Genomic DNA, 26738 nt, shown 5'->3' with positions numbered 1-26738 from the left:
GTATGGCTGAATATCTCTTACAGAGATCAAACATGAACAGAACGGGCCAAATGGCAATGCTTTTGTACTGTTCGTATTCCTTGATTCTATGCATCAAATCCTATAGCTGACCAGGAGTGTAGTAATTCATGAAATGTAAGTGCAATTTTCAGTAGAAGCAATACATTATGAATGACCTGGAAGATGCTTGCTATTGGTATGGTCTATAAGTGTATGCGAGTGATGTTGCAAGAGTGATGTTGATTGAATACAACCATATTCTGAACTTCATTTCTTTGTAATAAAGAGAAAAGAAAATGGGCACACAGGTGTGATTTCAGAGATGCAATCTCTTTCGTTGTCAGTCATCGAATATCATGATGAGATTACTGAGTTGTAATCACTCTGGGGTATTTGTTATTTTTTAGGCATATTGGACAATTTTATATAACGCAATGAACCTTGATGTACTCAGATAACACCTTCCATTCAAATGGCAAACGTTGCAAAGCATCAGACCACAATTTATAATCATTTTTAGAAAGCAGGGTATGTTTTCAAAAAGTTGCAATTATATCACCAACAACACAAAACACTGAATGCTCGTGACATTTGATTGTGCATCATCACATGTGGAATATAGCTGAACATATTTTCAATTTTATTTTCCATCAACAGAAATACAGAGACATTTGCTCCACTCAATACAACATACTTTGGGAATTATGCCTTAGATTTGCTAATGCAAACCTATCGTACCATAAAGCCCTCTTGTTTTACGGTACATGGGCACATGTAAATTACTTGGTTTCATCTCAATAACAGGGGAAGAACTAATGTTGTGATAAATTCATTCATTACTTCATACATTGCAATGCTAATCCTTCTATTTACAATTTGCTTCAGTTAACACAATCAAATTAAAGATGGTAGAAAATACATGTTGATAATATTGCATTTCTTATTATTTGTTTTAAACATGTTTTCGTTTCATGTTTTATTGGTACTATTTGTCCCATAAAGTTAAAAAATATCAGTGCTGGGAAATGAAATGCTTCCTGATGCAGTATCAGGATCAAGATTTCTGAGGTGACTGAGCATCTCTTCTGTTTGCTAACAAGATATATCAGCCCACTTTATTTTTGAAGCATTATCCCAGACATAGAGATTTTGACAAATTTTACTTTTCTCTTGCCAACTGTTGTCTAGCAGCATCCCAGAATATAGTTGCCAATTGAATGTTAACTGATGCCAAGATAAAGACAATTTTGCACTGCAAGATTTGGAATAAGGCTACTGCTGAAGCTTATCAATGCTTCGCAGTGCATCAAAACGGTCAAGGAAAAGGCATGCATCTGGGTTCCCCAGCAGGGATTCCTTTGGAGAAACTGCAACTAAAGATATACGCAGCTTCTCCAGAGTTTCCATGCTCTTCCATCAAAGTGACAGCTGGAAAGAGAGAAGACTCAATGGAAACCTGTTCTCCATATTAATTGGCCTGAATCAGAGATAGAATCGTGTTTTTTAACACTGCCATTTATTTCACTGCTGTTTATGTTAAGTTAATTAATGCCAGTGATTAGTTTTCAAACTATAGGACATCCATATGAGTCTACTCCATCCTATTTTTGTTCTTCACTGCTGTATAATAAATTTCTGATAGTGTAATGGATTCCTTTATATTTTTTAATTGTTTAATCACATAAATTAAGCTTCTTCTCCATCCTATGTAATCCTCATGGTTCATAGCTATCCTCCCCATGAAGCATTTTAACGGAATGCCAATATTTAATTGCTCGATTAGATTAAATTGGACTAGATTAGACTGGATTAGATTAATTGTCACATACTATAAATGTAAAAATATAATGATAAGATTTTTTTGCATAGAAAGCACAAAGTGGTACCATGCTTGGGCGCCATCTTGAAACTCTGAATATAATGCAAGATTTTACAGCAAAAGAGTTCATCTTTCCCTAGGATGTTGTCCTAGTGCAGAGCACAAAATTGCAGCATTCTTCAACAAGTTGAATTGCTAATCAGACTTTGTAATCCACATTTGGTTTTATTATGAAGGGAGAAATTCTCCCTTAATTCTCACCTTTTATCAGCCCAGGCCAGCCAATACAGAAACTTTGAAGTGTATATTGCAATGTAGGAAATCTGTGACATAGCCAATCTGCATGCAGAAAATTCCCACACATGACAGTAGTCCCCCAGTACCTGCGGGGAATACATTCCAGGACATACCAAGGAAGTCCAAAACTGCAAATCCATTCATTTAAATGGGAAACGTACCTTCCCATCAGCCAGCTGGTCTCTGGTTCTGGAACATTCCCTTTTATATGTTTGGGCCATGGTAAACTGCGGGTAAGTGAAACCGTGGTGACCGGACCCGCGGATATGGGTAACGCCCTGTATATTGTAATAACTGTTTTTATGTGACTTGAACTATTGTTCATGATATTGGGCTGAATCCCATGCTCTTCTTAAAAAAAAAACAGCAGCTGACCAATGCAGTACTCCCATAGTATTACACTGAGCCTATATTGTCATACGAACCAGGGATATTACTTTTGTGGGAGGTTAGAAAAGGAGGTTAGTAACACTTGGAGATTAAAGACAACAACAGTACTATTAATAAGGGAACTCCAGATTGGGATCTGGTGATGGTGAATAAATGGTTATATAGCTCCAAATTAGGAGTGGCAAGTGGTTTTGATGGGATCTTGTGATGGTGATGCTCCCATGCATCTGCTGTCTTTGTCCTTTTAAGTGGTAGAGGTCACAGGTTTTAGAGGTGCTATCTGAGGATCTTTGGAGACTTTCTACAGTAAATACTATAGATGATACACAGTGCTAGCACTATGGTTGGGACAGGAGTGAATGTTGGTGATGGTAGATACATGCCCTCTGAGCACCCTAATCACCCACTTGAGGTGCCTTCTCATCTGCAGCAATAGTACTAGCTGTACCACCCGTTTTTCTTTTCCATAACACCTGCCTCTATCTCATACAATGAGGTGGACAGCACCAACGGGGCAGAAAGAGTCATGGGGAGTGATGTATGCTTGTCATTTGCCTCCTTACCCCTCATGAGGAGAGGACATTGATTCTGACCCACCCAAGCATGACCAGAGACTGCCGTTGATTTACTGTATTGGGAACCTCTGAGAGAAGGTGATCCACTTTAGTGGGTGGGGGCATAGTGCAAAAAGGCACAGTAAGGAAATACAAGGCAGGGATGGTGGGAGCATTCAGGTAGTGTCACATTACCTGTGAAGCCTGCCCTGAGATTTTGGTGCCTGGTTTCCAATATGGAGTTTACTTGGAGCAAGTGGTGAGCTCATCTTCAAGTGCTCGCTTTAGTTTTTGTGCCATATTTTTTGACTTTGGTCTTGTTGGGGAGTTGGTAAGATAAGAGGCTGAATACAAATAAGGCAAGTTGGAATGTTAACAAGGTGTTCAACAAACAATAATTCTTGTCAACTGGCAACTTGGGTCTGGCTGGCCAGAATTTAGCAACACTGCCTGGAGAAAGTACAGATGACGGCGCAACTTGCTCTGACATCAAGATGGGCCATGCTGGACTATTCATCTGATTCTGCCACACGTTCTTACCTTTGTCTATGTCACTCAGATGCCTATAAAATTCCACCGATTGTTTCTGAAGTGGTTACTGCTAGGGAAAGGAACTTTCTTTTTTAGTTTATTTTGATTTTAAATCTGAAATATTCTGAGCTATCTCAGTATGATAGTTTTATTTAAGAACTGAAGAGTTATTTAGTCTGCCTCAAAAAAAACTTTAAAAACCTATTATTTGCTCTTGCTATCAGGTAATAGTTTCCCAGCCCTGAATTTACTTGGTTTTTAAAAACTTAAAAATAATTATGTTATAAATGGTTGTTTAGAAATCACTGCAGAGGTGCAGACTACTTGGCTGAGCTGCTTTATAGTTAAGTTTATTCTTATGAGCTTTGTCCTGCCTCACTTGGTTTCTTCTTAACTTTATATTAGAGTCATAGTCATACAGCAGGGAAACAGACGCTTCGATCCATCCAGTCCGTGTCAACTGTTACAACACGGGATAAACCCTCCTGCTCAAATTAACCCAGCAATACAAAAAAGATTTATCCCGTGCAGTAATCTGAAAATTCACGAGGCCAAGAACTATTTAAAATAAAAATTAACAACTTTATTTCTTGAAGTATAACAGAGTAATTAACTAACAACTATTTACAATTCCTTCCTCTCATGTATTTTTTATCATCCCCTTCTACAATACTAGTCTGATAAAACCCCCAATTAAGATTTACAAAACAAAACTTCTTATCTCAAAACCAGACAGCTTTTTGGTCTTCTTTGTATTCCTGTCTTTTCTTTTCTTCTTCTTAGGGATTCTGCTTCACAGATTCTTGATCAATAAAGGTACCTTTAAGAGAGCTATTTTTCAGGCAGTCTTTACATGTTGGTAGCTTGACAGTTCTCATCTCAACTGCTCAATTTTCCACAGTCTTATACCCCCAAAAGCATCAGATTGTGTCATTGGCTTTTAAGATTGTCAGTATACTCAATTCAAACTTGATTGAAATTTGGTATTTTCGGGGTACAATTTAAACTGATTGGCCAAATTCGAATTTGTTTTTGTCTCATAGCAGCTCAGCCAGTGCTATCTGTTCTGAACCAAACGTTACGTTGTAAAGTCTTCAGCACTCGGTGTGCTTGCTATTTCCTTCACATTCTCAGTACAGTACACTTCTACACCTTCATAACACAACTATGTTCCTAAACTAAACTAGTCTCACCTGTCAGCATTAGTGCCATATCTCTCCAACCCATGTATTTATCTAAATGTCTTTTAGACTGTAACATATCCACATCATTGCTTTCACTTCAAGTTAATTTCGAACATGGACCACTCTCTGTGTAAAAAAAATTGTCCCTCATCTTATTAAAATCTTTCTCCTCTCACCTTAAACATATGCCCCCTAGTCTTGAAATCTCCCACACAAGGGAAATAATCAACTGCCTTTCACCTTATCCAAACCCCTCATGATTTTATAAATGTCTACCTCAACATCCCACGCTCCAGTGAAAAATGTCCCAGTCTCTCCTTGTACCTTATATAATTATCCACTTATCCTCAAGTGTAGCTATGTTATTCACTTCAAATGCTCCATGTGGTACTGAGCTCCATATTATAAGCAATCTTTGAGGAAAGAAAGTTTTTGCAAATTCTTTATTAAATCTATTTGTAACTATTTTATATCTATGAGTCATAAATTTGTATTCCCCACAAGTGGAAATATCTCCTTTAAATCAACCTCATTAAACACAGAACGACATCTAATAGACTTCATCCTCAGCCCAACCCCCTCCTAGAGAGACAGCATTTTGTTAATCTTTCCTGGTGGTAATTACTTTATGTTATGGCAGCATATCTGCACCGAAAATGTTTAATAATCTTCTTGAGGTGAGTCACTGCTGACTAACAATTGGTTGCATGAACATACCCTTGTGATTGACCTGTAATCACATTTTATTATAGATTCTCACAGTGATAGAGGAAAATATTATTCATCATACTTGATCTACATTGCTGTTGGGGATCATTGTGTGAATGTGAATGTCATAAATGAGGATAGGATCAGGCTTAATTAGTTGTTGTGTCTGACTGAATGAGTGTCAGCTTGATTTTCCCTTTTTCTTACAAGTGATGGGTTGAGTGTACTCAGAAGTACTAGGGATCATGATGGTTCCTAATAGACCTTCTCACCCAGAACTTAATTGGTGAGCTGGTGAGGAAGGGGCAAGTTTCTCTCCAGGACTAACTCACTCAATTATTTCACCTTCTAGACACAATGTTCACATACAAATCTCACCCTGTAAGAACCAGCTCTTGAAATATGGCATGTGAGATAGCAGAAGACCGTCATTGCACATGACATCACAGTCCTATCACTCGTTATCATCTATCAGATTGTGTCCCAGTGAATCAAAAACACCAACTGTAAAAGGCAATTAAGTTATTGCCTTAATCATTTTGTGATGATAGACTGACTATCTCTCTGAGGCTCTAGACATGTGTAATGTGTCACGACAATTGTGGACACTACTGTTTACGTGATAACAATCAGAGGCAATGTTTAGTGGACCAAAACATTGTGGAAATTAAACAGGGCGTGTTATAAAATAGCTGACCATCTTGTTTGTTGGGAAAGCGGCCATGACAGGAAATGGGTGTGGGGTGGGATTTATGTAAGTAAACTATTATTTCCTCTCATGAGAAAACCATGAGAACATCACTATGTGTGCAATCTGGTAGACACAGGGGAGGTATGCTGATTGTTTCATATTCATTTGATGTGACTAACAGTACTGTAAATGTTAAATAAGGCAGAGGCAGAAAGTTTATCTCAGGGATTTGGGATGATGTTGTCCATTTTCTTTTCATTGCAAGACATGTACATGACAAATAAGATTGCATCAACAGTTGGAAAATGCTCTAGACAGAGAATCCTCTTTACATCACTTTCTTCCCATGTTTTTAGAGGTTTTGGGACTGGGGTGTGAGATTGCAGAGTTGGATGGATGCAGGAACCAAAGTTGCTCTCTTGGAAGTTGTCTTTGGACTCTATGATCTTAATGGGGCCAGCAGTGAATTCCATAGTGGGTACAATCCAAGGTTTAAATATAAATTTGCAGCCCTGTAGATTGCTGATGTGTAATTTGTTTGATTTTTGTTACTGCAAAGTGAACATTCTTGTGTGGCATATTTGCTGATTGGAGTCAAGGAGATTTAAAGTATGGAACTTTCTGACAGAAATTTACTAGCATACAACCTTTAACCTCTCATTGCTAGACACATCTGTGGGATAATAAAACATATCAAAAAATATTTTTCGCTGAAATCAAATTTTGATATTATTCTTAGAACATTAAACATTCCAAGCACTCTTAGAACATAGATTATCACAGCGTAGTACAGGCCCTTAAGCCCTTGATGTTGTGCCGACGTGTGAAACCAATCTGAAGCCCATCTAATCTACTCTATTTCATTAGCATCCATATGTTTATCCAATGTTCATTTAAATGCCCTTAAAGTTGGCAAGTATACTACTATTGCAGGCAGGGCATTCAATACCCTTACTATTCTCTGAGTAAAGAAACTACTTTTGACATCTGTCCTATATCTGTCACCCCTCAATTTAAAGCTATGGCCCCTCGTGCTAGCCTTCACCATCTGAGGAAAAAGACTCTCACTGTCCATCCTATCTAATCCTCTGATCATCTTGTATGTCTCTATTAAGACACCTCTAGACTTTCTCCTCTATAATGAAAACAGCCTCGAGTCCCTCAGCATTTCCTCATAAGACCTTCCCTCCATACCAGGCAACATCCTGGTAAATTTCCTCCCTGTCAATGAAAGAATTGACACAGTCAGGCATTACTAACGAAACCCTGTGAATTTATTCATTTTGGTCCCCAAATGAAGGTGCACTGCTGTTAGAATGAAGACAATAAAAATAATCTTTTGCTCCATTTATTTTAAAATTCTATAAAACATATTCTTAACTGATTCATGTTCTGTAGTTACTTAACTTGATTTCCACGTACTCAAAAACTGTCCAGTCATGAGCAAACAGTGCTATCGTTGCATAGTACAATAGAGAGTGTAATTATATCTTCCTATCACAAGTTATTAAGTATGGACAATATGACATTTTGATAGCATGAAAATGTAAGTCATTAATTTGCAAACATTTATTAAATTTGTAAAACAGCTCATAACAACTGTTTAATAATATGGTTATTAAACTTGACAAAGCTCTGCATGTGTTTATGTGGGGTCCTTTGCACTTTTCATGTGTGTCAATACAATAAGTTATTAAAGGAATTTCTTTTTAATTAGAAATAAAACAGCTAGTATAAGCACCATATAAAAATATTAGATTTAAGGAAGCATCATTTCCAAAGTCAAAAATCAAAGATCAAATATAAAATTCCACACCTTGGGAGTCATGGCAAGAGCTACTGTCTGTCTTCCTAATCTTACAGCACAAGAACTTTATTAGACGGAATGCTGGTCAACATTCCTAACCCTTGCCTGTCACGTCATATAACAACCACTGTGATTCTCAATCCAAAACAAATAATTCTGTGCTCCTCTCACAAAGGAAGGTTCCTTACTAATTAAAGAGCAAACTGTTTGGCAGGGATAATCAAAATGGACTGACAGTCTTGCAGGGTTAACCATCAAATGACCCTGTAATTGCTAGGACCAGAGACTGGGAAACTGGTCACATTGCTGACAGGCAGCTATCATTCGGAGTAGAAATATTTTCCGTTAAGTTTCAAAAACAAACATGGAGTGCAGGAATGCTGAAGAAGTCATAGTCTACTCAAAATGTTTCTTCACCGATGCTGCCAGACTTGCTGAGTTTCTCCTGCATTCCCTGTTTTTGTTTCAGATTTCCAGCATCTGCAATATTTTGCATTTATTTTGTGCAGTTTCATCCTCATTAACCTCGGTGTTAAATTCTGACTGGTCATGAGCATTTACAATTATATTGACAATCTGGATATCTTCTTTTATATTCTATCATGAGATATATGTGTAGCTGGCAAGTTCACCAAGGTCCCTTAGACAGCACCTTCCAAATATTCAATTAGTGGGCGGCACGGTGGCACAGTGGTTAGCACTGCTGCCTCACAGCGCCAGAGACCCGGGTTCAATTCCCGACTCAGGCGACTGACTGTGTGGAGTTTGCACATTCTCCCCATGTCTGCGTGGGTTTCCTCCGGGTGCTCCGGTTTCCTCCCACAGTCCAAAGATGTACAGGTCAGGTGAATTGGCCTGCTAAATTGCCTGTAGTGTTAGGTTAAAGGGGTAAATGTACGGGTATGGGTGGGTTGCGCTTCGGTGGGTCTGTGTGGACTTGTTGGGTCGAAGGGCCTGTTTCCACACTGTAAGTAATCTAATCTAATCAATCATTAATATCTGGAAAGATAGGTGCAGTAGACGCATGGGAACGCTATCATCTGCAAATTTCCCTCCAAACCACTCAGCATCCTGACTTGGAATTATAACACAGTTCCTTTAGTGCCACTGGGTCAAAATCTTAGATTTCCTTCCCTAACAACACTGCAGGGCTATGTACAGTAAATGGGCTGCAGCAGTTCTGGAAGGCAATTCACCACCATGTTCTTAGAGGCAGCTGAAATGGACAATAAATGCTGGCCTAGCCAGTGGTGCCCCTGTTCCACTAATAAATTTAAACATAGTCCAATGTTTGTAAACTGTCCTTAGTTTCCTTTGAACGAGCAAGGCCATTTCAGAAGCTGTTAAGAGTTACTGATCTGGAATCCAGTGTAAGTCAGACCATGTAGGGACCACAGACTTCCTTCACAGAAAGATGTTAGTGAGAAGTATAGGGTTTTTACAACAATCAATGATTAGTGGCCTGGTCAACATTTTTGAGATTATTAAAAATTGAATTTAAATTCCTCCAGCTGTTATGGTGGGAGCTGAACCTGTGCCCTCTGAGCATTATTGTGGGCCTGTGGATTAGTTGTCTTGTGACATTAATGCTGCATCATTATTTACTCCTCTCTTTCTACTGGTAGACTTGCCCAGTGTACAGTTCCAATCCCCACATTCAGTATAGTTCTCTCCCTGGTCATAACAGTTCCTGGGGAGTCAATTGATGATTCCAGTCTAAAAGAAGATCTTGTTGGAAGTGGGGGATTGCAGCATAAAGTTTTGACATGGTACAACTAGGACCTTTTGATTCGCTTGAGAGGATTACAATGCTTTAGAAATCTAGGTCACTGAATGTATGACGTGCCCTTGGAAACTGGGTTGTTGGGGGGAGGGGGGCTTAACCATTTCTTCAACAAACCTGCATTCATCCATCCTCAGTGCTTAGTCAGCTGCACACACTGTGCTACAATAACTCAAAATATTTTACAAAAGAGCTAGAGGTAGCTTTCAAACAGTTGACCTGAATGAACAATCATTCCCAAGTCAATTCATGATTTTTAAGAAAATTAAGAGTATTGGCGGAACTGGACCCAGCTCATTAGTTAAATACATGAGTAGCAGGTTCTTTCATTTGAGCACTAAGTCCAGGGATAAGTTGTCTTGGCAACAGCCACAGTGACCATTCTTTGCACAGTGCTGCTTCACTTGTGATTAAGGACTCTTAGTCACGTAAATTGGCTGCAGATGTTGAGGCGAATTCTCTCGACAGAAGCTGTAGTACAATACACTTTGCTTCAGCACTCTGTTAGCATGACAGCAATAAAACTCTTTTCATTATGGATTATGTCTTAATTAACACTGAAGGGGCTGAATGTACCTAGAACAAAATGAAAACAAATAACTAATAACAAAATATGTTTGTTAAGTCAATTTTTGTTTGTCTTTATTACAGCTTGCTTTGAAGATAATTACAGCAGTGTGAGATTTAATTAATTGCTTTAGAAATGTTAGCATTGCAAATATCATTGAGAAACCAAATTACACATATCATTATTTATTGACCACTGAATGAGAAGCACAATTAGCCACAGGGACTGCATCGGATTATTGAAGTTCTTGTGAGTGAAAATATAGAACAACCAGCTAAGCTAATTAATCCAATGGCCTTACATCTCTGCAGAAATTTAGGAAAGAACTTTAACGGACAAAGTTCATGACTAAATGGCTATTTCATTGATTCCCAGACAATTCTGTGATTTGCACCTATTAGTCCTTTCAAATCTTGAAGGGTATATTTTTTGAGGTAAGAAGACGTGACCGACTGAGGTCGCATTACAGAGAATAGTGCAGATCAAAGAAGTTTTTGATATTGCTACCGCTTTGTGAAAAGCAATCCCTGTTCACCTTCCCAATCTATTCACAAGCCCTAAGAGACACAGAGAACCAAATACATTCAACTTTTGTAATTATCAGAACAAAAAATATTGTGTCAGAAAATTGTCAATACAATATCAAGGTTTGTTTTTCCACCTTGAGTAAATCTACCATACATTCGATCATAAATGTAACTGGCTCTTAATGATGTTGACAGTAACTAATCTAGTGCCATAGCAATTCCAAGACAAAGGAAGATTAACTGATTAAGGACTTCAATAAGTTTAAAACAGCTGCAATGATATAAGTGTTGTCAGAGATGGATTTGGAGAGTATGGAGATCTAGTCTCCACACTCTCTACTCATTTGCTAATGGTAGCCATGCTGTGCTGGTAAGGGAACAGCAAGAGTAATTACTCTCCAAGCATTGAACTGAAGAGTTCAGCAACAGCATTTCCAGATGCCTGGGAGACTTGAGTTCAAACACTACCAGTTAGGGAATTTTAATTCAATTAATGGAATATATCTGAAATTAAAAACTAGTATTAGTAATGGTAACCAAAAACTACAAGATTAGTTTCTGTTAGGGAAGGAAATCTGCCACTTTTCTCTGATCTGTTCTGAATATGACTCCAGAGCAATGTGGGTGACTCTTAACTACCCTTTGGAATGGTCAAGCCACTCATTTGTACCAAAACATCACTGAAAGGGTTTGTAAAATTATAAATTCTAGCATTACCCGGTGTTGGGTACCAGAAAAGACAAAAGTACAGCTGTACTCTCGAGCCTACACTGTACAACCATGTCCCTTTCTCTTAGAGTCATAGAGTCAGAGAGATGTACAGCACGAAAACAGACCCTTCGGTCCAACCTGTCCATGCCGACCAGATATCCCAACACAATCTAGTCCCACCTGCCAGCACCCGGCCCATATCCCTCCAAACCCTTCCTATTCATATACCCATCCACATGCCTCTTAAATGTAGCAATTGTATCAGCCTCCACCACTTCCTCTGGCAGCTCATTCCATACACGTAACACCCTCTGTGTGAAAAAGTTGCCCCTTAGGCCTCTTTTATATCTTTCCCCTCTCACCTTAATCTTATGCCCTCTAGTTCTGGTCTCCCCAACGCCAGGGAAAAGACTTTGCCTATTTACCCTATCCATGCCCCTCATAATTTTGTAAACATCTATAAGGTCACCCCTCAGCCTCCGACGCTCCAGGGAAAACAGCCCCAGCCTGTTCAGCCTCTCCCTATAGCTCAAATCCTCCAACCCTGGCAACATCCTTGTAAATCTTTTCTGAACCCTTTCAAGTTTCACAACATCTTTCCGATAGGAAGGAGACCAGAATTGCATGCAATATTCCAACAGTGGCCTAACCAATGTCCTGTACAGCTGCAACATTGCTTCCCAACTCCTGTACTCAATACTCTGACCAATAAAGGAAAGCACACCAAACGCCTTCTTCACTATCCTATCTACCTGCGACTCCACTTTCAAGGAGCTAAGAACCTGCACTCCAAGGTCTCTTTGTTCAGCAACACTCCCTAGGACCTTACCATTAAGTGTATAAGTCCTGCTAAGACTTGCTTTCCCAAAATGCAGCACCTCACATTTATCTGAATTAAACTCCATCTGCCACTTCTCAGCCCATTGGCCCATCTGGTCAAGATCCTGTTGTAATCTGAGGTAACCCTCTTCGCTGTCCACTACTCCTCCAACTTTGGTGTCATCTCCAAACTTACTAACTGTACCTCTTATGTTTGCATCCAAATCATTTATGTAAATGACAAAAAATAGAGGGCCCAGCACCGATCCTTGTGGCACTCCACTGGTCACAGGTCTCCAGTCTGAAAAACAACCCTCCACCACCACCTTCTGTCTTCTACCTTTGAGCCAGTTCTGTACCCAAATGGCTAGTTCTCCATGTATTCCATGAGATCTAACTCTGTTGAAAGCCTTACTGAAGTCCATATGGATCACACCTACTGCTCTTTCCTTACCATCTTTTCTTAAACAGTGGCACCACATTAGCCAACCTCCAGTCTTCTGGCACCTCACCTGTGACAATTGATGACACAAATATCTCAGCCAGAGATACAATTTTCCTGCACCTAAATAAGATACTATTCATTTACTCACCTTTCCAAAACAAACAATGTCATATTTTCCCATATTATATTTCATTTTTCAACTTTCTGTCCACTTACTTAACCTATCAAAATTTCTCTATAAACTGTTTGTATCCTCCTCGCAATTTGCCTTTCCACCTATTTTTGTGTCTTCTGCAAATTTTGGCTGCAGTGCATTCATTTCTTTGTTCAAAGTCATTAATATGCATTGCAAACCCAGCACTGATCCCTGTGGAGCACCACTTGTCATGGGACACCAACCTGAAAAAGAACCCCTTACTCCCACTTGCTCATTCGTGTCCATTAGCAAGGCATAAGTGAGGACTGCAGATGCTGGAAACCAGAGTTTAGATTAGAGTTGTGCTGGAAAAGCACAGCAGGTCAGGCAGCATCTGAGGAGCAGGAAAATCGATGTTTCAGGCAAAAGCCCTTCATTGGGGCTTTTAGATTAACCTAAACCTGTCCATTAACAAGTTCACTTCCCATGTCAAAGTACTACCTCCAACACCATGGGCTTTTATTTTATGAGTTATACTTTTGTACTGTACCTACTTAATTAAATAAATCTGTTGGTTCTCCTCTATCCACTCGAGTTGTAACTTCCTCAATCAACTCTAATACAATAGTTAGATATGATTTTCCTTTCATGAAGCCATGCTGACTCTCTTTAATTAGATTATAATTTTCCAGATGCTCTGCCATTACTTCATTCATAATCGATTCCAATACTTTTCTAACAATACTTGCTAGGCTAATCAGCCTACAGCTTTTTCCTTGCCTGCCTTTTTGAATGGGGGGGTCAAATTTGCAGGTTTCCAATCTTCTATTACTTCTCAGAGTTCAAAGAGTTTTGAAAAATTACACCAAATACATCTATTATCAGTATAGCTACTTCTTTTAGGCTCCTAGAATGCCAACCATCAGAGATAGTGGATCGATCTGCCCTTTAGTCCCATTAGTTTATCGAACACAGTACTACTTCTTTAGATTGGATTAGATTAGATTAGATTACTCACAGTGTGGAAACAGGCCCTTCGGCCCAACAAGTCCACACCGACCCGCTGAAGAGCAACCCACCCAGACCCATTTCCCTACATTCACCCCTGCCCCTGACACTACGGGCAATTTAGCATGGTCAATTCACCTAACCTGCACATTTTTGGACTGTAGGAGGAAACCGGAGCACCCGCAGGAAACCCATGCAGACACGGGAAGAATGTGCAAACTCCACACGGTCAATCGCCTGAGGGTAGTGATGGTAATGTTATGTAATTCCTCCCCCATTTTCTTTAGTAATAATGGCATGTTCAAAGTGTCATCCAACATAAAGACTGATGCAAAATATTTGTTTAACTCCTCTGTCATTTCCTTCTTTCCTACAACTGTCTTCCCAGATTTATTTTCTATGTGGCTATGTAAACTTTAGAAATTATGATGAGCTGACTTCTTGAACTGTTGCAGTCCTTAGGATGTCCTTAGGCCCTGCAGGTCTGTTAGGAAAGGGATTCCAATAATTTTGACCCTGTGACAATGAAGGAACCATGTTATAATTCCAGTTTAGGATAGTGTATGACTTGGAAAGGTACATGAGGTGGTGGTATTCTTATGCATCTGCTTCTTTTACCTTTCTTCATAGTAGACGTCATGGATTGGTGAATTGCTTTAGTGCATCTTGTAGATTGTACATACCACTGTCTATGTGAATTGTTGATGGAGGGAATAAATGTTTAAGATGCCTAACAAATGGGCTGCTTTGACTTGGAGATGTCAAGCCTCTTGCTAGAGCTGTTCAAGGTATTGTTGGAACTGTACTCATCCAGGTCAGTGGGGAGTATTCCATTATACTGCCAACTTCTACGTTGTAAATAGCAGCCAGAGATTTACTCTCTACAGAATTCCCAGCCTCTTTGCATTGGTGCCTCAGGTGTCTGAGGGAACTCATCAGAGATCAACGAGGACCGTATTGGAATAAGTCTCAGTACTTCCAATGGGCTTCCAGCAAACACATGCCCTTTCACCACCTGCGCCACTGCCCCCACCCCCAACCATCCCACATCAAAGAGAACAAATATGGTTGAGGAACTAGAGCAGGGTCTCACTAAGTTGGGTTTTCACACATCCCTGGCTCTTTCAGATTTAACATAGCTTTAAAATTTGACATATTGCAGATTTCATATGGTCCTGTATATATATATCAGGATGTTTGGAGTAATGGAGGGTGGTGTGATGTGAGGGTGCATGTTGAAGAACTCCCCAAGTCGTGAAGTAAACTATAGTCCTGTATAAAATTATTCTGTTCTTTCTTAAAACAAAGGATTAAGATCAAAGGGGCCTGATGGATGACTTTATGGTTTGCGGGCTGGTCTTCTTAGGGGAAGATTGCGTGCAGGTTGGGGGTAGTGGGAGCGAACTCAAACTTAATCCCATTCATTATGTCCAAATGCAGATTTTCTATTTGCAATAGGTTCCTAGATACGTGTTGTCAGATTGAGTTTCTTCAACATGGCTTTTTTAAGGAACTAGTATAATCTGACTTTGGGGCTTTGCTTTGGGAGCCCTTCAGCTGTCATTGAACCTGATGTAGCTATCAGAATTTCAAAGCAAGGTCAAATTCTTTGCATATACTTCATAAAATTATAGCTTGGAATCACAAGCCTGTGGAGGCAAAGTCATTGAGTATATTTAAGACAGAGATAAATATGTTTGTGATAAGTAAAGGGATCAAAGATTACGAGGGAGAATGGGGTGAAGAAACATATCAGCTATGATCAACTGGCAGAGCAGACTTGATGGGCCAAATGGCCTGGTTTTCTCCTACATCTTACCTTACAATTCTGTCATGAGGAATGTGGTAGCTTAAAGCACTAAAACCCAACTGAATGTGCAAGACGATTAGACAATCTTTTAAGTGTGTAGCTCAAGGAAGTTAAATAGGTTATCCCAAACTCAGAGATGATGTAAATATTTTCACATCTTCAGACCAACTTGTATAAATCTTGGCTTTTCTTGACAGTGTTGCAGCATCCAGTAAAGTTAATGACAGTGGAAATCAGAGGAAATGTAAAGCAAGACTTTTTGTTTGCACTGATCCACTGTGAAAAGGAGTTTTAGGATTTTGACCCTGTGACAGGGAAGGAAACTCAATATACGTACAAATCCTCATGATTTCACACTGTGCATTTTAGCAAAATTTCATTGAAGCTTCATGACAAAAACAAATAGTAATTTTGTAGCTTCTATACCATAGTACTCAGTTTTTGATTCAATAAAAGAGGAGAAAGCCATTCTCTGGTTCATTTTCTAAGGGCAATGCATTGACCAATCAAAGTCAATCTGTCTGCTTAAAATTTAAATAAACTTTGATAGTTAACTGTCACTTAGCATCCAACTGGTGCATTCTCTTTGTTAATAGCTCTATCAATCAAAGTCCACTTTCAAATCAATAAGTATTCTCCTCTCATACTGTATAAATGTCGTTATCCCTTTAGATTGGTATTTCTTGTGTCTTATACTGATGATTCCAAGATCAAAAGCCTTAACACGATGTGTCATTTTTCAGCAATACTCAAGTTTTGCCAAGCAAGTAACAATATATTTAAGAACAAATTACTGCAGATGCTGGAATCTGTACAGAAAAGAACAAATGCTGGAGATCGCAGATCAGAGCTCTGACGAAGAGTCATCTCAACTCACAATGTTAGCTTACTCTGTCTCCTTGGATGCTGTCTAACCTGCTGTGGTCTCCAGCACTTGTTGTTTTCAGTAACAATATATTAATATCATTCAGAAGTACTTCTAATTAATGATTAATTATTGTTATTTTAATTAATTACATTTTTATTGTTAACAAATAATTGCAAAGTTAATAATCTAGGATATAAAAGTAGAAACTTTAATCAGGTGTGGCTTCCTTCAGCCTCAGGTGGTGCCTGTGTCTACGCTGGACTGAGCTGAACTGCCATTGGTTCCACCATCTTCCTGCCTGCTCCACAGTTCCCACTCAGTGTTAAAAAAGAGGTGTTTCAGGGGAGAACTGGTGGGCAAGATCTCAGTTCCCTCCATGAAATGGTCCCAACTACCCCACTTGGAGCCTTTATTTATTTATTCACAGGAAAGTGAGCAACATTACCAGGCCAGCAATTATTGCCCAGAGTCAATCACATTATTGTGGCTCTTGAGTCATATGTGGCCAGACTAGGTAAGGAAGGTAGATTCCTTCCCCAAAGGACATTAGTGAACCGGATCCTCATGGCAATAGTTTCATGGGCATCATTAGACTCTTACTGGATTCAAATTTTACCCAGATTCAAACCCAGTCCCGAGGATATGACCTGGGTCTGCTGTATTAATTATCTGGTGATAATAGTCTATCATCTCCTCTTAAAGTCGTTAAAATACAACTTAAAATGGGCACATACCTTTTAGTCAAGTTGACAATGTCAGAATGTACAGAATAAGCAAAACCAAACAAATAGCAAAATCTGACTTGGATTCTATTCCACTAAGATCATGGCCTTTTCCATTTTAAAGAATAATTAAAAAAAAAAATCAGTGATTACCATTTTCAGAAAATAATTTTGGAATTAACAGTTGTATGAATGGTGTAGACTACAAATGAATAAACTCATAATCTGATTTTCTGTTGATTGCAAGGGTTTCTATAAAATCAATAAATTGGTGAATGTAACTTTTTTAAAAAAGTTCTGGGATTTACATATGAAAGAACTGAAACCAATGCGGTCATTCTAAATGATGAGAGACTTAACAAACAATCCAGGTCTTTTTCAATATATAATTTCAGTTGCATCACGCTGTAAACTTTTGCTATAAATTCTGTGTCTTATAGTCTTATACCTGATGAAGGAACGGTGCTCCAAAAGTTAATGCTTCCAAATAAACTTGCTGGACTATAACCTGGTGTTGTGTGATTTTTAACTTTGTACACCCCAGGCCAACACTGGCACCTCCAAATCATGACTATCATCGTCACGGGTAATTGCTGGCTCAAAGTGGAGAGGATCTCGAAGAAGATTGCGCATACTGACACAGACATCAAGTTTCTACAGAAATGCAGGAAAACAGGAAAGATCCCAAAAGCATTACAGATCACAAAACTACTCAAGTCATCCTACCACACAGACTAAATGGAGAGAATTTGTCACCGCATCTCTCACAAGCTCCTCAATCACCTCGTGCACCAACTCTACAGCAGGGGGCCACAACCTTGAAATTAAGATGGAGTCCACGCTCTCAGCCTGCACTCAGCATACAGCAATACAGTTACAGGACATTGCCAAACAGGCAAGCTGACAAAACTACACCAGATACATGCACACCAAGAGCAAGAAACTGGACATACTTGGCATCACTACTAGCAATAGACAAGCCTGCCCTAGCACCACAGTGCAAAATGTTATCACTGCGGGGGAGTCGATTATCAACTTATTGGACCATACCCTTCAACCAGAACACATTGAAGTTCTTAGCAGGAGTCTCAATTTCTGCCCCACCAGCAAAAGAGACCCCATGGGTCTTACACATACATGGAAGAATTCATCAGACGAATGAGATTCCAACACTTGTTTCAAGATGCCAGCAATGATCCCAATGAGCCCACCGAGGAACCGGAATAGTCATCAAAGGGATTCGTAGAGGGACAAACAAAGAAGGAGTCAACTTGAACCCCACCGGAGGGCCACTGCCCTGGGCTTGATATGAATGCTGAAACCGTCAGGGAAATACAAATGCCAGATTCATCAGCTACATCCACAAGGTAAAGCAATTAGGGGTGGCACGGTAGCTAAGTGGTTAGCACTGCTGCCTGACAGTGCCAGGAACCCGGGTTCGATTTCTGCCTCGGGTGAATATCTGTGTGGAGTTTGCACATTCTCTCTGAGTCTGCGTGGGCTTCCTCCGGGTGCTCCTGTCTCCTCCCACAATCCAAAGATGTGTAGGTTAGGTGAATTGGCCATGCTAAATTGCCCATAGTGTTCAGGGATGTGTTAGTTAGGGGTAAATGTAGAGTAATAGTGTAGGGAAATGGGTTTGGGCGGGGAATGGGTATGAGTAAGTTACTCTTCGGAGGGTCGGTGTGGATTGTTGGGTTGAAGGGTATGTTTCCATACTGTAGGGAATCTAATCTAATCTAATCTAATCTAAAACATCACCTGATCACAATGCAATGCCATCCATGGTCTCTAAACCATTCACAACATCATCATCTAACTAGCAGATAAAGGAGGAGCCATCATCATTCGGAATAGAACAGATTACTGCAAGCATGTGTACCGACAGCTAAACAACCAGGAACCCTATGGGCAACTACCAGCCAATCCGACCAGAGAGCACACCCATGAATTAAACACATTGATCAGGACTATGGATCCAGTCCTTCAGAGTTCTTGATGCACCCTCATCCCACGTACCTCTCGCATAGGCAATTTCTACTGCCTTCTGAAGATACACAAAACTAACACACCTGGACGTCACATCATATCAGGCAAAGGGGCCCTGTGTGAGAACCTCTCTGGCTATGTCGAAGGCATCTTGAAACCCATTGTACAGGGGACCCTCAGCTTTTGTCGCGACATGATAGATTTCTTACAGAAACGCAACACTCATGAAGCAGTCGAACCAGGAATATTCCTCATCACAATCGATGTTTCAGCACTCTACACCAGCATCCCCTATGATGATGGCCTCAGTATTTAACACCAACAGCTGCCAATCTCCAAGCATCATCCTACAGCTCATCCGTTTTATCCTCAACCACAACATTTTCACCTTTGACAGACAGTTCTTCATCCAGGCACACAGAACAGCCATGGGGACAAAATTTGCACCCTAATATGCCAACATTTTCATGCACAGGTTCAAACAAGATTTCTTTTCTATGCAGGACTTGCAAACAACATGAAACACCAGGTATATTGACAACATTTTCCTCCTCTGGACTCATGGCGAGGAGTCACTGAAACAGCTATACAGTGATGTCAACGAGTTTCATTCCACCATCAGGCTTACCATGGACTACTCTTTAGTATCTGTCTCGTTCTTGGACATATACATCTCTATCAAGGACGGGCATCTCAGTATGTCACTCTATGGCAAACCCACAGATAACCTCACAATGCTACACTTCTCCAGCTTCCACCTTAAACATATTAAAACAGCCATTCGCTGTGGACAAGCCCTACACATACACAAGATCTGTTCTGATAAGGAGGAAAGTAATGGACACTTGGAAGTACTGAAGGATGCCCTCATAAGAACAGGGTATGATGCTCAATGCATCGACTGCCAGTTCTGATGTGCCACAGCGAGAAACCATAATGACCTCCTCAGGCGACAGACACGAGCTGCAACCGACATGATACCCTTTGTTGTCCAGTACTTCCCAGGAGTCAAAATACTACGCCATGTTCTTCACAGCCTGCAATACATTATCAATGAGGATGAGCACGTCACCAAGACCTTCCCCACGCCTCCACTCCTCACCTTTAAACAACCACTGAACCTCAAACAGATAATTGTTTGCATCAAACTGCCTGACTTTCAGGACAACACCATACAATCCTGTCACAGCAGCTGCTGCAAGATTTGTCAGAGTGTCGGCATGGATACCACCATTGCATGTGGAGATACAACCCACCATGTAGGTGGTAGCTACTCATGTGACTTGGCCAACATTGTCTATCTCATACGCTGCAGGCAAGGATGCCCGAAGGCATGGTACATTAGTGAGACTGCGCAGAGGCTACAGCAATGGATGACTGGACACCGCACAGCAATCACCAGCCAGGACTGTTCCCTCCCAGTCAGAGAACATTTCAGCGGTCCAGGATATTCGGCCTCGGATCTTTGGATGACCATCCTCCAAGGTAGACTTCGGGACAGGTAACAACGCAAAGTGGCTGAGCAGAGACTGATAGCCAAGTTTGGTACCCATGGGGATGGCCTCAATCGGGACCTTTCGTTCATGTCACACTACAGGTGAACCCACTGTACTACACACTCTCTCCTGTGCATGTGAGTATACACACACACAGACTTATACCCCTTTTCACTCACACATGTACACATATACACACTCTCACAGACACGCCATCCCTCCCCCCCAAAATATGCGCGCTTGCGCACACACAGGGGTGAATTTGTATTTGCAGAATGACATTTTATTTTGCTCGAAAACTGCATGAATCTATGTAGGATTCTGTAAATCCCTTTTTTTTAGAAATAGAATCAGTCCAAACATTGGGACACGGACAGCCAGACTTTAACCTCACACCTTCAATGCATTATCTGAGCTAACAGGGCACCTATTGTTAAAATTCACCTGAGGATGTAACTTTAAAAAAAGGTTTTGCGATTAACGTATGAAAGAAGTGAAACCAACATTGTCATTCTAAAAGATGAGAGACTAAACAAACAATATATCATTTCAGTTGCATCACACTGTAAACCTTTGCTATAAATTCTGTGTTATACGACCTTATACTCCACAACCACCTGATGAAGGAGCAGTGCACCAAAGGTTAATGCTTCCAAATAAGCCTGTTGGGCTCTAACTTGGTGTTGTGTGATTTTTAACTTTGTACACCCCAGTCCAACACCGGCATCTCCAAGTCATGGATTAAATCAGTTGCACGTGGATTTGGTCAGTTTAACATATTCTGGGGGCAGATTTATTGTTTGTTTGTCCCTTTGAACTTTAAAGCTCTTCCATTAAAATTGGAAAGAGAAGAATGTGATTTTAGTTTAACCTGAATGAGATCTGAGTGAACATTTGGTATGTGGGGTTAATAATACACATACACATTAAGCATTCGATTCTGAACACTGTTATAATGACTCTGGAGTTGTGCAATTAATCTCAGTTGTTTCAGTCCGGGAGCTCCACCTTGTTGTGTTATTTTAAAGGATCAGCATGCTTTTTATTTGATTGTTGGTTATAATTAATGATGTTAATCTTTCACAGTATTCAATGGCAGATGGTATTTTGACACAAATTGGTAAATGCTTTCTAGAAGAACAATTGTTGTCAAGATCTTGGATCATCGTCAACAGACAAGACATAATGGACTGTCAAGAGCTTATAGGCACACTCCTCGCTGTCATTTTCTGATTAAGTGTAAATGAAAGCTCACATCATAAAGTAAATGGAACAATGACTGAAAAGCTGAAGTTGCACTTTTTCCCTTTTTGATCAAGTTAATTGTGAAATATATTTAAGTTAAACTTGATTTATTCCAATCACTTGAACAAAACTGACTCGTAACCCTAGTAAAACTGCGTCAAGTGTCATTTCAAGCTCCAAGCCAAATGCACACTTCAGCACAGAATTAAATTCAAGGTAAGATCAGAGTGAGACAATATAAAAAGCCAAAATATTCTATGACTCTCAGGTCCTTCTATATGAATTGTTCTGTAGTTTTAAAGTGGAAAGGTATTCAAACTATATATCAGAACAGACAGTCACAAATGCCTTTATTTTATTTAACCAATGGCTGCTACATCAGCACAGAACAGAGACCCCACTGATCACCTGGGTCTTGTTTCACCTTCCATCTCCAAAAGTGCAATATTACCATTCTGGAAAGTTCACAAAGAGACAAAGTTCCAGGACAGTCTACAAGGACTATCCAACGAGTAAGCACTTTCTCATGATCAGGTATGTCCGTATCAATGGAGTTTTATTTGGAATTCTGCATGTGACAGAGGGGTTTAATTTAATTTCATTCGATTGGATTAAACCTGGGTACCAGAGATTAAAGGACTGAAGGCTGAATTTGATCATTTTTTTGGCAAAGTACTTTCTTGACTGAGATTCATAGTGGCTAGTCCATCATGGTGTGTGATGATTTTTCTCATGCAATCTTCTTGTCTTCAGCTCATCAAGTGTTCGACCTTCCTCTTCGGTGTCAGCTCATGGACTTGTGTAGTGGGAAAGATGGAAGTGCTTCCTGCTGCCCAGACTTTGCAATGTTCCCAGCGAAGTTCCAACCTACCATTTTATAACTGAGCTCCATGTCACTACATGCTGCAAGCCAAGGACTGTCATTACACTGTACCAGCTCCAACAAGGTTAGCTCCTCAGTACATTGACAAGCATTTACTGGGGAATGTCATAAATGAAAGAAGGACAGTGCTTTTTATTGCTGACCGGCAAAAGAGGCCATGCCACCAGATTCAGCCAGCCTAAACTGAGACAGTGACCAGGTCTGTGTAATGCCCTGGTGAAACACAATGCACAGCAGTGTAGAAGCAAGGTTAAATGATGTTCTATACTCTGCAAGGGTAAGTACCACCATTTTCTCTCTAGTATCTCACACTCAGAGGATATCCACTCACGGGAAGTCTCTATTGCACGCACATCTCACCTAAGCTCATGGACTGCAATTTTCACTATTACGTGTATGATGTCCAACTACTCCCACCCACCTCAACCTGCCACATTATTAACCCTTCCTGCTCTCTGTGCTTCCTAGACATTCATTGGGGCACCTTACCACCTCTCCTGCTCATGCTGTTTCCATGGGGTGAAACAATTGTCAGTGTGAATGCTACAGGCATTCCAAAGAGGAATTTTTACGTCAATCTCAGACAGTCCCTGATTTGAGTCTCCATGGGCAATATGCTGATCATTTTTTGGCCACTTCAGCACTAGAGTCAGAAAAGACGCAGATGTCTGCAGAGAAACACTCAATAGATGTAATCAATAGATAGGGAAATCTTACAGCAACATTATCCTGCTCAGACAAAAATGCCGAGAATATGGCTTTAGCTTAATCAGCACCTTGTTTCATAAGTACAAGCCCTCAAGGCAAATCCTTCACTCCAAACATTGGTACGTACTAGACTACATCATTATCTAAGCAAGAAATCATAAGAATGTGCATATCAGCTACACACCATGACCGGAGCCCAAGACTGCTGAGGGACCAGAGCTTACTTTGCTCCATCATGAATGTTGATGTTGCCTCAGAGCAGCAATGGCAACAGAAAGAAATAATGCTGAGGCACTCAAAGACCCTGATTAAGTATCCTTACTCAGCAGAAGTCTCACTTCCAACTTGGTGACTCCAATTGACCCAGAGACTTGGAATATCCATAGTAGCCCTCTGGTCTTCCCTCAAGGCCTCCATAAACAACACCTGCAAAGGAATGCTCAGTCACTCAACAAAAAACACCAAGACTGATTCAATGTGAACAACTGGGAGATTCAGGAGCTGCTAAGTTGCAAGCACAAGACATTTCTGAACCTGTAATGGTAAACCAACTTGAGAATGAGAAGATAGCTCTACAAACTGTTGAAGGCTCACATTCACCAGAAAAACTGTGACCTAACGAATAGATGATGGGTGGAGAAAGTGTAGGAGGTCCAGCAGTTAGCCAATAACCAGAATGTGCATTGTCTCCTTCGCCTAGTCAGGACTGCCAATTTTCTATGTTACCAAGGCCCCACTCCACTATTGACCAAGAACAAAGAAGTGTTCATCAAAGTCAGTACCTGCTGCATGGAGCACTTTGAAGATCCTCTAAACAGAAAGTCTGTAACAGTGCCCTCAATTCCATCCCATAGCATGCTATACTCTAACATCTCAGCACAATTCCAACCTAGTGCATGGGAATAAAGGTTATTCAAAAGGCAAAGAACTACGAGGTGTCAGGAGCATATGGAATCCTGACTCAAGAACTAGAATATGGTGGACAAGTACAATGACTGTGATTACCAACCTAATTTCCTTTACCTGTAAAAAAGAAAGCATGCCAAGAGATCTCAGCGATGCTATAATTGTGACCAGCTTCAAGGATGGTGACAAGTCAGATTGCTTTTAGTATAGAGGAACCTCCCTGCTGTCAGTCACAGGCAAATTTATCACAAGAATTCTCCTCAATTGGCTTCTCCCTGGGGCTGGAGATTTCCTTCCAGAGTCACAATGCAACTTCCAAACTGAAATGGGCAATACAGGCATGATCTTTACTGCATGACATGCATACCAGATCCCAGGGCAAGGTTTCCAAATTTGGCTCAGTTGCAGACTAATTGCAAAGGTCCTGGGTGAGGAGAGACGGACTGGCTTCCCTTCTCTATTCACCTGTCCCCTTGGTTGGTCACAACAAGGTTATTTTACAAAGAATCCTCTCCCTTGTGGATACTTTCTCTGAGATGAAATCAATTCATATTTTAAAAGGAGGCAACTTAAACAGGCTTTCTTGAATTAACAAAATAGTGTGTTTACTTATTACTACACTCAATACGAATGCTAACACAATACATGGGTACATAGATTAGAGATGAAGTGAGTCTGAAAAGGTAAAAGTTAAAAAAAAATGATGCAAGTTTATGAGTGCTTTTGCATAGATCTTAAATTGCCCCAAAAGTTCTTCCAAGTCAGTTCCTCATGCTGAGTGATGCAGTATTTTCTCCTTCAAAGTGCATGGTGTGGATGTTGGGCAATGATTAGATGGATACCAAATGCCGAAAATGCATTAAAATAAAAGCTGTATTAAAAAAAGAAATTACTGGAGAAACTTGGCAGGTTTGGCAGCATCTATGGTGAGGGAAATAGTGTTAATGTTTTTCATCCAGGGTGACTCTTCTTCTAAATGATAACTCCTTTTTTCCCCGCGGATGCTGGCAGATCGACTGAGTTCCTCAAGCACATTCTCTTCTTTTAAAAAAAAGCTTTTTAACAACTCTTCATCCTTTTAATGTCATAAGCATTGAAACTGACTTAAAGGAAAGCTGTATTTAACATTACTAAAAACTTAAGCTTGTGCCCAATTGTGAGTCAGTTCTTGTAACCTTCATCAATGTCTCTGCAAGTGTTTCACACCAGCAATGGCTCCACAGTTTCTGTAGCAGGGTCATTGTACCAATGGAAGGAAGTATTCAAGAGCCAAAGGACAGTCAGCCTGATGGTGTACATGGCCATCGGACAGAGAAAATGTGACACCATCAGGCAGCAACGGAAATCTAAAAATAAAGAGATACAAATATTTTTTTCAAAAGTAAAGACTTGCATTTATATAAAGTTAAAAATCACACAACACCAGTTTATAGTCCAACAGGTTTAATTGGAAGCACACTAGCTTTCGGAGCGAGGCTTCTTCATCAGGACAATCACCTGATGAAGGAGCGTCGCTCCGAAAGCTAGTGTGCTTCCAATTAAACCTGTTGGACTATAACCTGGTGTTGTGTGATTTTTAACTTTGTACACCCCAGTCCAACACCGGCATCTCCGAATCATGCATTTATATAGCACTTTTCACAACAATAGGATATCCCAAAGCACTTTACAGCACATGAAGTGTTTACGTCTTGCATTCACAGTAAGAAATACAGTAGACAATTTATGCAAAGCAAGCTCCCACAAATAATGACGTGATATTGTTTAAATAGCTAATTTCTTTTAGATGCTGAACAAGGACAAAATATTTTCAAGCTAGTGGGAGAGCATTTTCTTTGTAATAGTGATGTGAGATTCTATTTTCGCATCCACCTGAGATGGCAGGCATGGCTAACTGCTGGACCTCCTGCAGTTTCTCCACCCATCACCTCTCACCATACACAAAAGATGAATAAAAATAAAAATGCACCACTTCAGATTCAAAGATCCTTCTTGGGCTGGAACCTGATAGCACTGTTTCCAAAGTATTCATTTCAGAAAGGAGAGGCAATTAAAATGCTGTCTCATGCAATGACTGCTCAGTGCACCATTTGTTATTTCATTTTATTGTTTAATTTTGATTTAATTAGATAT

Source organism: Chiloscyllium plagiosum, chromosome 4 (genome assembly GCF_004010195.1).
Source record: "Chiloscyllium plagiosum isolate BGI_BamShark_2017 chromosome 4, ASM401019v2, whole genome shotgun sequence".
Lineage (NCBI taxonomy): Eukaryota > Metazoa > Chordata > Chondrichthyes > Orectolobiformes > Hemiscylliidae > Chiloscyllium > Chiloscyllium plagiosum.
Note: the sequence above shows the minus strand (reverse complement) of the source record.